Genomic DNA, 12,177 nt, shown 5'->3' on the forward strand with positions numbered 1-12,177 from the left:
ACCTTAGTCTTGGGCCAAGAAAGCCTCCAGGTCCAACTCAGGCCCAGCAGTCTCGTGGCTGACTTCAAGGCCACTGAATTGCATCTCCCTGAATGCAAGGACCATGTCTTGCTTGTCATCACAGCTACTATTTACTGAGGGCATCCCCTGTGTTAAATGGTTACGTATCAATTGTCTTTAGCCCTCAGAGCACCGAAGGTAGGTGTTATTATCATCTTTTAGCAGATGGGGACATTGGAGAAACTGAGACACAGGAAGGCGACTTGCCCAAGACTTCACAGCTGATAGCTGCTGAAAGTGGGATTTGAACCCGGGTCTGTGTGGTTCTGAACCACCTCTGTCAGGGTCCAGCCAGTGCCTCTGTTCATTTCCTCCGTCAGGAGGCCACGTAGAGGAGCAATCCTGCTAAACAAAGATGGCAAGTGGTTTGGAGAGAAGAAACCCTTATTCACATAATTTCCAAGAACCCATCTCCTATGCAGAAGGGCACCTCTTCCGATTTCCCGTTCAAAGGAACAGACACACTTCCGTGGCCACCTCTCTCCTCCCCTGCCCCTTCTGGGGTTTGGGCTTACGGCTCTAGAGGCTGGGAAGGGTGTCTGTGCCCCTTCTGTGCGATCTGTCATTGACAGAATCTGTTCCAGAAGAACATCTTCAGACAGTAGCCACCGTTCCAGACCCGGAAGCATTCTCTTTACAGCGCCAGATAGCTTGGGTGGGCATAGGGTGGGTTTGTGGACATGTGTGCACGTGTGTGTCAGCCTCTCTGTCTGTCTCCACCATTAGCCACCTCTGCAATATCCTGGCTATTTACCAGGGACAAGTTCAGCCACAGGAATCTTCAGCAAACCTGTGGCTCAGATGGACGCCCCTGTTCCTGCCATGGCGAGAAAGCCCATTGAGTTTGAGGACTTCAGAGTCAGGCATTCTCTTGAAGTGTTCCTTCAACTCAGTTTCCTCTGGCGCTACCTGCTCTGAAGTTGTTATTACTCATTAGGTATTTTGCACATGGAGGAAAAGTAGGTCAAAGATTAAAAAAAAGAAAAGAAAAAGAAAAAAAACCATCTCTGGGAGAAGCACAAGTATTGTGTAAAGCTATTTTGAACTTGCATGAGATTTTTACAGGGGGAAAATGTTTTGTGACTTAGGAACGCATGCCTATGCCTGAGCCTTTCATGCATTAAACCCGTGAGCTCAGAATTCCATTTTGAAATGATGGTTCTGTCCAGTGGGATAAGCAGCCTCTAAATCCAAGTTCTATACCACAGAGGGCCCCTTGAGGATCCTCAGTTGAATGGGGACAAGGAGTCCTGAGAACTCTCTGTAAAGGAACAGAAAGAATGAGAGAAAGATGTGAGTCTAACTGCCAGGCCCCTGGGGCCTGTGTGTCCAGGGTCAGGGTGAGGCTGCTGGGCAGACGATGTCCAAGAGGGACTCAGAAAGTCCAGGCTCCAGAAAAAACATTGCAGCTAACTCTGCTGACCCACATCTGCTCCGCACTGGAAGCTCTGTTGCTGCCATGAGTATATTTAGGGGGGCTAGACCGTGCAGTAGGATCATGACAACTGGCTTGAGGTGGGCTGGCTGAATTCAAGCCTCCTGGGGCGAAGGGGCCTCGAGCTAGGAGTTAGCAGAAAAGTGCGGCCTGCCCACGGGAGTCTGGGCATGAGGGGAAGCCCTGGCTCCCAGGGCTGCTAGGGCCACTGCTCTTTCCTCCCAGGGGTACCATGCTGGGCTTCCCCATGCTGGGCTGCCATGACTGTGCCCAGGGTTTACAGGTTTACAGGCATCGTTTCATGCAGCCTTGCTTTTCCTCTTTTTCATTAAGGGAGGAAGGGAAAGAGGAGTGAGAGGCAAAGAGAGAGAGAGACAGAAAGCCAGACTAGTGTTCAGCTCTGCCAGGGGTTCCTCGCCTGGGTTATGCCTCCCTGGAAAGCGCCCGCATTGTCACGCACATCCTTCGTCTGACAACCAAGTGCCCCTACCGGGAGCCTGACTGTACTGGGCCATCACTGCGCCAGCTGGCTAAGAAAGCAGTGCTCCTGCTCTTCTGGAAGAGCTTCCTATGGAAGTTCCTGTTCCCTATGAAAAGCATTTAACAATTATGCTGGGACTCTGATCGAAAAGTAAGCATCAGATAAGACAACAGCATGTGATTAAAAGCCAAGAGGCCCCTTCATTTTTAATCATTTTAAATAGTGAAAAATGTATAAAATTCTTATAATATTAGAGCTAAAATATACCTTAGGGATGATTTAATGTACTCTTTCTAGTGAAGAGCAAGATCCACATAAATATGTGACATATTTATAATAATCCATCTCTTGGTGCCAATTTGAGAGTAGAACCTACATTTCCAAATAATCTAAACACCCTCCATTTTTACCTCACTTAAAAAATGTCCTTGAGAAGAGTGTTCACACAGGGCCTGCAGGTTTGTTGCAAATGGCAATCGTCTTCCTGTTGCATGAAATAGAATTCTATTCTATCCGTGTTGACCTAGCTAAAATTAGTGTGCTCTCGATCAAACCCACCAACTAAACTTACAAAAGCAATCGTTGTTTCTCCTTCTTAGTGTTTACTTAGTGGGCTTTGCGGAGATGGTTTGGATAGCCAACATTCTCTTAAAATTGCTGTCCAAAGAAGATTGAATTGGTGATTTCTTTTTCTCTCAACGAATGTTCCTATAACAGGCAGTGACCTTTAAAATCGTTCTAGCGATGATGCCTTTCTAAAAGTAGCTGTTGCATTCGTTAAACATTTGCATTAACTGGTTGGTGAAATGAGAACGTTGACAGTTGTTTGGGGTGCACAAGCCGAACAGGGAGCAATCCAGGATGGGTGGTGAGCCAGTGGCAGAGGGCAAGGGCTGCAGGGACGCTGGTCACATGAGGGCAGCAGTGAGCAGTTGTGGACTCAGAACTGGAGAGCAGAGTCCGGCAGAGCCTGGGAAGACGACGTAAATGACTCTGCAGCTGGAGAAGTACGCATGTGTCAATCTTAATGCAAATGGCGGCAGCCTTTTCCTGCCCCCTGTCTCCTACAGTTGCATCAGCTCCTCTTCAGTTCATGCAAAGAGATGTCTTTGATTTCCAGGCCTCATTCCCACCTCCCTTTCCATGCTGGAATCCTTGCATTGCTACTAAATGAGGTAGCCTTAACTAGATGGAGCATCTAAATTTTCAAATTGTTTCATTCTGCTTCACTCCAGCAAAATTGCCCTAGCCAATGATCACTATATTGGCTAATCCAATGGAAACTTGTTAGTGTTCAAGCTTTCGACTTTGCAACTGCCTTTTGCCTGGCCAGCCACTCTCTCCTCGTGGCATACTCACTTCCAGGACATCTGTCATTCTGTCCCTCCTCTGTTGCCAGCAACTCCTGCACTACACAATGTTTACATGTTGGGGTTCCTCAGGGCTTGAAAAATTTCTATTGCTTAGTAATGTAGTAGTCATCGTAATGTCATCACATGACATACTACCTTTTCTATGTTTAGATATGTTTAGATACACAAATATTTACCATTGTGTTACAGTTGCCTACTGTAGTCAGTGCAATAACATGCTGCACAGGTTTGTAGCCTAGGAGCAATAGGCTATACCACACAGCCTAGGTGTGTAGTAGGCTGTACCATCTAGGTTTGTGTAAGTGCACCCTGTGATTTTTACATAAGGACGAAATCACCTAACAACACGTTTCTCAGAATGCATTCCTGTCATCAAGTGACACAGAACTGTACTTTAACTTCTGAAAACTAAAGTCACTCAGAGAGAAGCAACATATTGCTTATAGGGGAACGGCATTTCAAATGACAATGGATTTCTCACATGAAATCATAGATTCCAGAAGGAAGTGGCACAGCATTTTTCAAGTGCTGAGAAAGAGGAACTGCCAACCACAAATTCTATATCTGGCAAAATTATCCTTCAGGAATGAAGGGGAAATATAAAAACATTCTCAGACAAAAGAAAACTAAAGGAATTTGTTGCTAGCAGACCTCAGCAGACCTCCACTGCTAAAGATCAAAGGACTGGCTAAAGGAAGTTCTTCAGATAGAAACGAAATTATAATAAAAAGGAATCATAGAGTATTGAGAAGGAACAAGAAACAAGGAAAAAAGTAGAAATATGAATACATATGATAGATTATCCTTTTCTTAATGAGCTTTATAAATCATATTTGATGACTGAAACAAATGTTGCATAATCTGATATTAAAGACAATGATATTCAAAAGTGAGGATGGTAAAGGAACCTAAATGGAGCTGAGGTTTCTATACCATAGCTGAAGGTAAAATATTGATATGAGTAGACTGTTAGAAGTTACATATGTATATTATATTACTCAGAGTAACCACTACAAAAGCTATACAAAGTGATACATTCAAAAACACTCTAAATAAACTGGGATGGAATCCTAAATTTGCTCAAGTAACCCTCAGAAAGTCAAGAAATGAAAAACAGAGCAATGAGAAGCAGAAGAAACAAATAGAAATGAAATAATAAAATGCCAGACTTAAGCACTAACATATCAATAATTACCTGAAATGTAAATGGTTTAAATACCAAAAATGGCAGACTGGATTTTTAAAAATGACCCAAATATATGCTGCTCATGAAAAACTACCTCAAATTCAATGACATAGGTAGGCTGGAAGTAAAAGATTAGAAAAAGATAAGCCATGTATACATTAATGTTTTAAAAAGCAGGACTGGTTAGATAAATGTCTGATAAATTAGACTTCAGGGTGAAGAAAACTACCAGAGATTAAGATGGAAATTATCTAATGTTAAAGGGATTGATCCATCAAGATGCTATAGCAATCCTAAATGTGAATGCACCACACAACTATATCTTGAAATATATGAAGTAAAAACTGAAAGAGCTGATAGCAGAAATAGAAAAATCCACAATTATAGCTGATGACTTCAACATGCCCCTCTCAGCAACTGATAGAACTACTAGACAGTATATTAGCAAGGATATAGAAGATCTGAACAACACAATCAATCAATATGATCTAATTGGCATGTACAGAGCATGTCACCAAACAACAGCAGAATACACATTTTTTTTTTTGGTGCCCATGGAACATTCACCAAGATAGACCATATCATGAACCATAAAATAAACCTCAAAAAATTTGAAAGAACTGAAATCACAGAGTGTGATCCAGCCATAATGTAGTCAAACAAGAAAACAGTAATAGAAAAACAACAGGAAAATAACTGCACAGTAGAAATTAAACAACATACTTACGAATAATCTGTGGGTCAAAGAGGAAGCCTAAAGAGAAATTTTAAAAAATACATGGAACTAAATGAAAATGAAAATACAACCTATCAAAATTTGTGGGATGCAGTTAAAAGAGTACTGTTGGGATATTTTTGGCACTAAATGGTACATTAGAAAAAAGGAATATCTCAAATCAATAATCTAAGTTCCTACCTCAAGAAACTAGAGAGAGAAGAGTAAAGCAAATCTAAAGCAAGCAAAAGAGAGAAAATAATAAATATAAGAGTAGAAATCAATGAAATTGAAAATTGGAAAAGCACAGAGAAAATTGATAATAAAATAAAAGCTTTTTCTTCAATCAATAAAATTGATAAACCTCTAACAAGGCAGACAAAAATAAAAAGAGAAAAGACACAAATCACCAATGTCAGGAATGAAGTGGGGTGTATCACTAAAGATCCTGCAACCATTAAAAAATAATAAGGCTATATTATGAATAACATTAAACTCATAAATTTGACAACTTAAAATAAATGGACTAATTCCTTGAAAGTCACAAACTACCAAGCCAACCAAGATGACATAGACAGAATAACACTATAGCCATTAAACAAATTGAATTAGTACTTGAAAAACTCCTAAAAAAGAAATTTCTAGGCCTACATGGTTTCATTGGAGAATCTGATGAAACATTTAAAGAAGAATTAATACCAATTTTACACAATCTCTTCCAATAAGTAGAATAGGAGGGAATATTTTCTAACTCATTTTATGAGGCCAGTATTACCCTAATACAAAGATCAGAAAAAGACCGTAAAAAGAAAACTACAGACCAACAAGTTTCATGAAGTTAGATGTTAAAATTCTCAAAAAGGTATTCACAAACCTCATCCAATAATACATAAAAAGAATTATACACCATAAACAAATGAAATTTCTTCCAGATATGCAAGGCTGGTTCAATATTTGGAAAAAAAGTCTTTCAATGTTAGTCACTACATCAATAAGCTAAAGCAGAAATATCATATAATCATACCAACTGACACAAAAAAGCATTTGAGAAAAATCCAATAGCATTCATAATAAAAACTTTAGCAAGTTAAGAATAGAGGGAAATATAGAGGGAGATTGCCTCAACTTGATAAGGAGTATCTACCAAAAAAACATAAATCATAACTAATATCCTACTTAACAGGGAAAGACTGAATGCTTTCCTCCTAATATCAGAAGCACGGTAATGTTCATTCTTATCACTCTTATTCAACATAGTACTGGAAGTTGTAACCAAAGAAGTAGACAAAAATGAGAAACAAAAGGCATACATATTGGAAACAAAGAAATAAAATTATCTCTATAGGTGATACAATTGCCTCTGTAGAAAATCCCCAGGAATCTATGAAAAAACTTTCAGAACTAATAATCCAGTTCAGCAATGTCACAGGATACAAGATTAGCAAAAATGAATTGAATTTCTATATGCTAACCATAAAAATGTGGAAACTGCAATAAAAAATATGATGCCATTTATAATTACTCCAAAGAAAATGAAATAAGTGCACACTTAACAAAATATGTACAGAGCTCTATGCTGAAAATTTTAAAGTCTTGATGAAAGAAACTTTAAAGGTCTAAATAAATGAAGAGCCATGCTGTGCTCATAGACTGGAAGACTCACATAGTAAATATGTCAATTCTCCCTAATTTAATCTATAGGTTTAAAGTAATTGCTATCAAAATCCCAGCAAGGTTTTCTGTAGACATAGATAATCCTAGTCTAAAATTTATATAGTAGAGCACAGGCCCTAGAATAACTGAAAGAATTCCAACAAATAAGAATAAATTGGGAAGAATCATTCTACCCATTATTAAGACATGTATATAATTATTGTGATCAAGATAGCATTGCATTGACAGAGCGATAGTCCATATAGATCAATGGAAAAATAAGGAACTCAGAAACAGACCCACACAAATATACCCATCTGATTTTTGACAAAATGCAAAGATAATTTAATAGAGGAGGATTGCTTTTCAACATATGGTGCTGGAGCAATGGGACTTCTATAGACCAAAAAACGAACCACGACCTAACCCTCACACCTTATATAGAATTAACTCCATATAGATCATGCACTTAAATATAAAGTACAAAGCTATAAAACTTTCAGAAAAACATATAGGAGAAAATCTTCAAAAAGTAGGACTATGTAAAGCATTCTTAGACTGAACTCCAAAAGCACAGCCTACAAAAGGAAACATCAACAAATTGGACCTTACCAAAACTAAAAGCTTTTCCTCTGTGAAAATTCATGTTAAGAGGATGAAAAGATAAGCTGCAGACTGGGAGAAAAAATTCGCAAACCACATATTCAACAAAGGACTGGTATCTAGAATATATAAAGAATGCACAAAACTGAGCAGTAAATACCAAACAATCCAATTAGAAAGTGGGCAAAAGACGTGTACAGACATTTCACCAAAGAGGACACACAGATGGCAAATAAGCATGTGAAAAGATGTTTGACATCATTAGCCACTAGAGAATTCAAATTAAAACCACAGTGAGATATTGCTGCACACACATCATAATGACTAAAATAAAAAACAGTGACAACACCAAAAGCTGGCAAGGATGAGGAGAAACTGGATCTTTCATACATAGTTGATGAGAATATAAAATGAAACATCCATTCTGAAAACCAGTTTGGAAGTTTCTTATGGAATTAAACATGTAACTACCATATGACCCAGCAATTGCAGTCCTGGGCATTTATCCAGAGGAGATGAAAACTATGTTCATACAAAAACCTGTACATAAATGTTCGTAGAAGCTTTATTTGTTATACTGGAAGCAGAAATTTGCCCAGATGTCCTTCAGTAGGTGCATGGTTAAACAGCCTGTGGTCCAGCCATGCTGTGGACTACTACTCAACAATAAATAGGGACAAACTATTAGTACACACAACTTAGATGAATTTCCAGTGATTTTATGCTGAGTGAAAAAAAGCCAATCTCAAAAGGTTGTGTACTGTATGATTTCATCTATATACCATTGTTGAAGTGACAAAATGTTAGAAATAGTGGACAAATGAGTGGCTGCCAGAGGCTAAGGGGACAGGACGGGGTCAGGGCATTACGAATGATCCTTGTGATGTTGAAACTATTCAGTATCTTAACTGTGGTGGATACGTGAACCTACACAGGTGATAAATTGATATAGAACCTAATATACACACATCCACACACAAACACACACATGAATGCAAGGAATACTTCGGAAATTTGAGTAAGTGAACTGTATCAATGTCAATATCCTGGTTTTCATATTATACCATAGTTTTGTAACATGTAACACTGGGGAAAGTGGGCAAAGTGTACATGGAATCAGGATTCTCAACAGAACTAACATTTTCTCAAGGTCAAAGATATCTGCCAAAGGGCTGTTGATTTTTCCCACAATACCCAGTGCACAGCTCTTCACATGGTAGATTCTCAAGGAAGCCTGAGAACTGCCGTGTTGAACTGATGCTATCACTTGATGATGAGGCATGAAAGATAATCTGGATCTTTATCAACAGATACCTGGAAGAGTTTCAGTTATTTGAAACTGGCCTTTTCCAAGGATAATCTTGCATGAGAAACCATCGGCCCATGCTCTCTATACATGTTCTGCCTTTGTCACACATACACATCACAGGCACGACTGCAAAGACTGTGTGATGGCTATGGTGCCACCGGAGTCCGGAGTGATGGTTCTCATGGCAACCATCAGAGAGCCACTTCACACGTGTACTCATAAAATCTCTAGACATGACTCATACCTGTAATCCAACTTCTGCCAGGAGCATGTTTTTTTCACGTGTTTATCTTTCAGTTTATTATCAAGCACACTGTGGTTACAATTTGATAACGGATCAATGCTGTTTAGTCTGAAACAGCTCCTTATAGGCCCATCTATAACTCTAGATGAGAAATGAATGCCTTCAATACAATTAAACAAATGTTGAGCATTTTCTATATACAAGGCACTAAACTGGTGTTTCTAGGGGAAAAAAAGATGGATGAATAATGCTTCGTGCTCTCAGGCAGCTGACAATGTCACATGGAGGGTCTTTGTGCCACCACGATAGCAAAAGACTGGCCTTGGTAGGAGCTGTTGATGAGTAATGACAGGATACCCCAGGAGCTGGGCAGAGAGGACCTCCTGGTTGGTACACACCCCAGGAGACGCACAGAAATTTACGGGAAGAGCTGTGGGCCACAGTGGTGAGGAGCACACGGGCCAGGTGGGCCTGTCTAATCCATACCCTGGCTTCCCCACTCACCAGCGGGTGGTCTGGGGCCAGTTCCCCAGCTTTAGAAGTAGGAAAATACTCTCGACCACCCAGGGCTGGTGTGAGGAACAGAAGGTAGTGCATGTGACCTGCTCAGCACAGAGCCCGGCACAGACTAAGCATTTCATAAATGTTGGCTGTGACTATTTGAGCTTGTAGGATAAAAAAGGTGACGAAAACAACCTGGGGCCGCTTCTTGAGCTGCTGTCAGTCCAATGGGGGCGACTGGCATGTGTGCAGGTGGATCGCAGGGCCTTTCACTGAAGCCTGGAGCAGGTGTTATCTGCACTGCGACCAGCCCGTGTGCTAGCCAAGGACAGACGCGATGTGGGCCAAGCACACTGGTGGTCTCAGCTCACCTCACCATCTTTGTCTCCTTGCCACTGATTCATCGTTGCACTGGCTGTTTGCATAGCTGCAGGAGGAGCCCTTCCATAGGATATTTTTCTCCCCTAGGCCCCCACGACAGGTGTGGTCCCAGGAGAGGGACCTGCTGGGGATCCACCATTATCACAGCCCCTTTCATGCACCCGTGCAAACAGCTTGCTTATTGCTCACTGTGAGAGTAATGTCATTTCAGCAGTTGCTGTTTCTTATCTCGAGGAAGGGTCCCCATTTCCTGCGAGGGGAGCGGGTGCTGGGAGGCAGAGAGATTGCATCTTGCAGCTCAAAGCATCTTTTTCCTGCTTGCTTTGAGTCAGCCTTGTGGGGTGCTGTGACACAGAAATGTGCCTTCCATGGACCCCTTTGTCCTACGGTCCAAACGGCTTCTCCGATGCAAACTTTCTGTGCCCAGGAGCACCAGCTCTGACCCTGTCACTCGGCAGAACCTGGTGGTTCAGTTCTAGTGTCACCAGCTATTCAGCTGTCCTTTGCACAGAGAACTGTGTGGGGATACAGAATAAATAATAGTTTGAAGTATGAGGTAAAAACTTTTAGAATTATCAGTTTGAAGTCCTAGGAAATTTTGTCTAAACATAGTCATAATGGGTTATTTTTTTCAGAAGGAGCAATAATGGAGGGAAAGGTGTGTCATTTATTTGCTTTCCTGACTAATGTCATTGTGCAGGATGCCTGGTTGGGGGTGGAGAGGTGGAGTCTCAGGCCTCCACAATGTCTGCCCGTCCCTGGGGCCGTGGGCAGTCACTGCAGGTGAAATAGTTGTGAGAAAATTGCAGCTTAAGTTTTGCAACCTGAGATCTGGAAGGGGGCTGAGAAGGCGTGTAAGTGAGCATGAGAAAAAAGGGTAATGACCCCAGCAAACCTGCACGACGTCTGCTAAAGAACCACGTGGGTCAGGCTGTGAGGAGTCGCTGTGCCGGGCCAGGACTGCCCAGAGCTCAGGGCCTGCAGGCAGAGTGGGGGCATGTGGGGGTGGGGCCTGGGGTCTGTGGGCTGGGAGCCAGGCCAGCTGTGGCCCTGGGGTCTCCTCTCTGAGTCAGGGGCACACAGCTAACCCGCCATTCCAGGGAGCGTACTCCCCTCCTGAGGCGCCAGGTTCGAGACCTGGAGCATTTTCTTCAGGGTTAAAGGGAGAGTCCTGGTGTGGAGAGAGCAGCTCCGTTTTCCCCCTTAAACAAAGTCCCCAGGTCTAGAGACTCTGCTGCTGACCAAAAAGTATCCCCAGGAGTATCAGAGTAGAGGTTACGGCTACAGCCTGGACGTAGGTAACACACGGCCTCCCCAGCCCCTGGGGCCAGGCGTTCCCAGCCCTGCCACCCTCCTGTGTTGGGGATGGCACCCAGGAGACCACTCTCCTCCAGGAGCCACGCTATCTAGCTCCTGGGACACTCCAGTCTTTCTCAACCTGTCCTGGAAACAGCCCCAAACTGCTTACGTTGTTTCAGTCCGAACTCCATCCTGGATCCTTAGAATGTTCTCAGGGTGTTTAAAAAAAATCCTCCCACTGCACAGGTCACACTTGAGGAATTAAAAGGAGGCACAGCCAGACCAGAGGAGGCCAGAGCAGTGAAGGTGCTAGCAACCGCGTCCCAGGAGAGATTGCTGTGGAGCTGGGCAGTGGGAAGGCTGAGGGGCCAGGCATGCCAGCTGGCAGACTCAGAGGTGTTGGGTGCCTATGTGCACCTCCAAGGGCAAGAAGGAACCAACAGATGGCCACTGGGGGTCAAGGACTAGATGTTGGCGCCACCTAAGTGGGCCTTGAGCCTGTCAGCAGGTTCCCACAGGCCTGGGTGTGAGAGGGCTGTGCACACACAAGCTTGTAGGCTCAGAAGACTCAGCACAGATGTGAGAAAGGAAAGAGGGACAGCTCAGTGCAGCAGATGAGTCAAATCTACTCGAGTGGACAGAACCTGCATGCCCCACCCCATTGTAAACTAAAAGTAGAATCCTAAGCACCCCCCAGAACCCCCTGTTGGCCAAGGGGATCCCAGAGAAACCCTAAAACTGAGTTCCTGACCATGACAGGGCAGGAGGTTGGACACACCTCATTACACTCCCTTCCTTTTGGAGTTCAGAGACAACGACCAGCAACGATGTCAAAACTGACAAAACAGACTCCCTGTGGCAATAAGGTATTAAATTATAAACAGGACCTAAGGCCATGCAAGGCAAAGTTTGAGTGATGCCTACTGGCCATCAATTT

Source organism: Lemur catta, chromosome 4, assembly GCF_020740605.2.
Source record: "Lemur catta isolate mLemCat1 chromosome 4, mLemCat1.pri, whole genome shotgun sequence".
Classification (NCBI taxonomy): Eukaryota; Metazoa; Chordata; class Mammalia; order Primates; family Lemuridae; genus Lemur; species Lemur catta.